General features: G+C 49.6%; 1 protein-coding gene across 1 annotated transcript in view; it reads left to right on the plus strand.

Moving 5' to 3' along the window:
* Window positions 1-5000, plus strand: part of LOC121580574 (collagen alpha-1(XI) chain-like) — a 197293-nt gene that overhangs the window by 82003 nt on the left and 110290 nt on the right. The window lies entirely within an intron of this gene.

Raw genomic sequence — 5000 nt, forward strand, 5'->3', positions numbered from 1 at the left:
ATCATACAGTACAACCCTCATATACTATACAGTACAACCCTCATATACTATACAGTACAACCCTCAGATAATATACAGTACAACCCTCATATATCATACAGTACAACCCTCATATACTATACAGTACAACCCTCATATAATATACAGTACAACCTCATATACTATACAGTACAACCCTCATATATCATACAGTACAACCCTCATATATCATACAGTACAACCCTCATATACTATACAGTACAACCCTCATATACTAAACAGTACAACCCTCAGATAATATACAGTACAACCCTCATATATCATACAGTACAACCCTCATATACTATACAGTACAACCCTCATATAATATACAGAACAACCCTCATATAATATACAGTACAACCCTCATATACTATACAGTACAACCTCATATAATATACAGTACAACCCTCATATAATATACAGTACAACCCTCATATACTATACAGTACAACCCTCATATACTATACAGTACAACCCTCATATAATATACAGAACAACCCTCATGTAATATACAGTACAACCCTCATATAATATACAGTACAACCCTCATATAATATACAGTACAACCCTCATATAATATACAGTACAACCCTCATATAATATACAGAACAACCCTCATGTAATATACAGTACAACCCTCATATAATATACAGTACAACCCTCATATAATATACACTACAACCCTCATATACTATACACTACAACCCTCATATAATATACAGTACAACCCTCATATAATATACAGTACAACCCTCATATAATATACAGTACAACCCTCATATACTATACAGTACAACCCTCATATAATATACAGTACAACCCTCATATAATATACAGTACAACCTCATATAATATACAGTAAAACCCTCATATAATATACAGTACAACCCTCATATAATATACAGTACAACCCTCATATAATATACACTACAACCCTCATATAATATACAGTACAACCCTCATATAATATACAGAACAACCCTCATGTAATATACAGTACAACCCTCATATAATATACAGAACAACCCTCATATAATATACAGTACAACCCTCATAATATACAGAACAACCCTCATATAATATACAGAACAACCCATCTCAAAGGAGATCTAAGTGAATGGAATGTTGAGGGAGATCTAAATGTACAGTGCATTCGAGAAGTATTCAGAGCCCTTGACTTTTCCCACATTTTGTGACGTTACAGCCTTATTCTAAAATGTATTAAATAAAAAATAAAATGTCATCGATCTACACACAATACCCCATAATGACAAACCAAAAACAGTTTTTTTTTTACATTTTTGCAAATGTATAAAGAGAGGAGAGAGAGGAGAGGGAAGAGAGAGGGGAGAGACAGGAGAGGGAGGAGAGGAGAGGGAGGAGAAGGAGAAGAGGAGGAGAGAGAGGAGAGGGAGGAGAGGAGGAGAGAGAGAGGAGAGGAGAGGGAGAAGAGGGAGAAGAGGAGGAGAGAGAGGAGAGAGAGGGAGGAGAGGAGAGGGAGGAGAGGAGGAGAGAGAGGAGAGGAGGAGAGAGAGGAGAGGGACGAGAGGGAGGAGAGTAGGAGAGAGAGGAGAGGGACGAGAGGGAGGAGAGAGAGACAGGAGAGGGAGGAGAGGGAGGAGAGAGGGAGAGAGGAGAGAGGGAGGAGGGAGGGAGAGAGAGGAGAGGGAGGAGGGAGAGAGAGGGAAGGGGGAGGGAGAGGAGAGGGAGAGAGAGAGGAGAGGAGAGGGGGAGAGAGAGAGAGGAGAGGGAGGAGAGAGAGGAGAGGAGAGGAGGGAGAGAGGAGAGAGAGGAGAGAGGAGAGAGAGGAGAGGGAGGAGAGTAGGAGAGACAGGAAAGGGAGGAGAGAGAGGAGAGAGAGGAGAGGGAGGAGAGAGAGGAGAGAGAGGAGAGGGAGGAGGGATAGGAGAGAGGGATAGGGCGGCAGGTAGCTTAGTGGGTAAGAGCGTTGTGCCAGTAACCGAAAGGTCGCTGGTTCTAATCCCCGAGCCGACTAGGTGAAAAATCTGTCGATGTGCCCTTAAGCAAGGCACTTAACCCTAATTGCTCCTGTAAGTCGCTCTGGATAAGAGCGTCTGCTAAATGACTAAAATGTAAAATGTAAAAAAAATGAGAGGAGACGAGAGAGAGGAGAGGGAGGAGAGAGAGGAGAGGGAGGAGAGGGAGGAGAGTAAGAGAGACAGGAGAGGGAGGAGAGAGAGGAGTGAGAGGAGAGAGGAGAGAGAGGAGAGGAGGAGAGAGAGGAGAGGGAGGAGAGACAGGAGAGAGAGGAGAGGGAGGAGAGACAGGAGAGAGAGGAGAGGGAGGAGAGAGAGGAGAGGAGGAGAGAGAGGAGAGGGAGGAGAGAGAGGAGAGGGAGAGGGACGAGAGGGAGGAGAGTAGGAGAGACAGGAGAGGGAGGAGAGAGAGGAGAGGGAGGAGAGGGAGGAGAGTAGGAGAGGGAGGAGAGAGAGGAGATGGAGGAGGGAGAGGAGATGGAGGGAGAGGAGAGAGAGGAGAGGAGGAGAGGGAGGAGATGAGGAGAGAGAGGAGAGGGAGGAGGGAGAGGAGAGAGAGGGGAGGAGGAGAATGAGGATAGGAGGAGAGAGAGGAGGGGGAGGAGAGAGAGGAGAGGGAGGAGAGGGAGGAGGGAGAGAGAGGAGAGGGAGGAGAGGAGGAGAGAGAGGAGAGGAGGAGAGGAGAGGGACGAGAGGGAGGAGGGAGAGGAGAGGTGGGAGAGGAGGAAAGAGAGGAGAGGCAGGAGGGAGAGGAGAGAGAGGAGAGAGGAGAGGGTTGAGAGAGAGGAGGAGAGGAGGAGAGAGGAGAGAGAGGAGAGGTAGGAGAGAGAGGAGAGGTAGGAGAGACAGGAAAGGGAGGAGAGAGAGGAGAGGGAGGAGAGAGAGGAGAGGGAGGAGAGGGAGGAGAGGGAGGAGAGTAAGAGAGACAGGAGAGGGAGGAGAGAGAGGAGTGAGAGGAGAGGGAGGAGAGGAGGGAGAGAGGAGAGGGAGAGAGAGAGGGAGAGAGAGGAGAGGGAGAGGGACGGAGGGAGGAGAGAGGAGAGACAGGAGAGGGAGGAGAGAGAGGAGAGGAGGAGAGGGAGGAGAGAGAGGAGAGGAGGAGAGGGAGGAGAGGAGGAGAGAGGAGAGAGAGGAGAGGGAGGAGGGAGAGGGAGGAGGAGAGGGAGAGAGAGAGGAGAGGGAGGAGAGGGAGAGAGAGGAGAGGAGGAGAGGAGGAGAGAGGGGAGGAGGAGAGGGAGGAGGAGAGGAGAGAGGAGGAGAGGAGGAGAGGAGGGAGAGGAGGGAGAGGGGGAGAGGAGGAGAGGGAGAGGGAGGAGAGAGAGGAGAGGAGGAGAGGGGGAGGGAGGAGGAGAGAGAGGAGAGGAGGAGAGAGAGGAGAGGGAGGAGAGGGAGGAGAGGAGGAGAGAGAGGAGAGGGACGAGAGGGAGGAGAGGAGGAGAGAGAGGAGAGGGACGAGAGGGAGGAGGGAGAGGAGAGGAAGACAGATGAGCAGGCAGGGAAACCAGATAAACCAGATTACCCTCAACAAAACATAGTTGTAGAGCTATGTCCCTATTCCCTATCGGCCCTGGTTAAAAGTAGTACACTATATAGGGAATAGGGTGCCATTTGGGTCGCAGTTGTTTTTTGATGTCTCACATGGTACCGCTCAGTGTCAAGGGGCCTTAAGCGATCCTCAGACCCTCCAGCAGCACATCAAACAACAAGCAACCTCAGACTGTCAATGTGCTTCTTTACATTTTAGTCATTTAGCAGACGCTCTTATCCAGAGTGACTTACAGTTAGCGAATACATATTTATTTTTTTATACTGACCCCATGGGAATCGAACCCACAACCCTGGCATTGCAAACGCCATGCTCTATCATCTGAGCAACATCCCTGCCGGCCATTCCCTCCCCTACCCTGGACGACTTGTGCGCCGCCCATGAGTCTCCTGGTCGCGGCCGGCTGCGACAGAGCCTGGATTCGAACCAGGATCTCTAGTGGCACAGTTAGCACTGCGATGCAGTGCCTTAGACCACTGCGCCACTCAGGAGTACAGTACTTCTTTAGGACTGCACTGGGCCCAGGTCAAAAGTAGTGCAGAGGAGAGGAGAGGAGAGGAGAGGAGAGGAGAGGAGAGGAGAGGAGAGGAGAGGAGAGGAGAGGAGAGGAGAGGAGAGGAGAGGAGAGGAGAGGAGAGGAGAGGAGAGGGACGTTTGACTTTGCTGAGGTGGGTGTGTCTCGTTTTCTCAGAGGGCATTCTAAGGGTGAGTCCCTTATATATATATATATAGGGTCTATGGTGCCATTTGGGTCATAGTCTGGGACTGTGGATCTGAGGACATTTAGGTTTGATTGATTATTAGACACTTATTTAAGAAGCTGGAGCACGAGGTTTGTTTTTCTCTGAATGTGGTGAACCTACCCCATTTCCCACTCCCCCCTACACCCCCCTCCCTGTCCCCAGAGGGGGTTAACGCTTCTTATGCGTCACAAATGGCACCCTCTTCCCTACATAGTGCACTACCTTTGAGCAGAGCAACCCATAGGGCTCATAGTACACTATAAAAGGAATAGGGTGACTTGGGACTCACGCTTAGAATGCCCTCTGAGAAAACGAGACACACCCACCTCAGCAAAGTCAAACGTCCCTCTCCTCTCCTCTCCTCTCCTCTCCTCTCCTCTCCTCTCCTCTCCTCTCCTCTCCTCTCCTCTCCTCTCCTCCTCTCTCTCTCCTCTTCCCCCTCTCCTCTCCTCTCCCTCTCCTCTCCTCTCCTCTCCTCTCCTCTCCTCTCCTCTCCTCTCCTCTCCTCTCCTCTCCTCTCCTCTCCTCTCCTCTTGACACAAAAGCCTTTTTGTTCCAGTAAGGGCAGAATGCTCAGTAAATATTTGTCTGATCCTGGATCTGATCCTGGATCCCCCCACCCCAGTCTGTTGTTCCCTCCTCATTTCCTCCCAGGAGGAGTTAGTCTAGTTGAGAATTGACAGGCCCATTGAA

The sequence above is a fragment of the Coregonus clupeaformis genome, chromosome 37, assembly GCF_020615455.1.
Source record: "Coregonus clupeaformis isolate EN_2021a chromosome 37, ASM2061545v1, whole genome shotgun sequence".
NCBI classification, from domain to species: domain Eukaryota; kingdom Metazoa; phylum Chordata; class Actinopteri; order Salmoniformes; family Salmonidae; genus Coregonus; species Coregonus clupeaformis.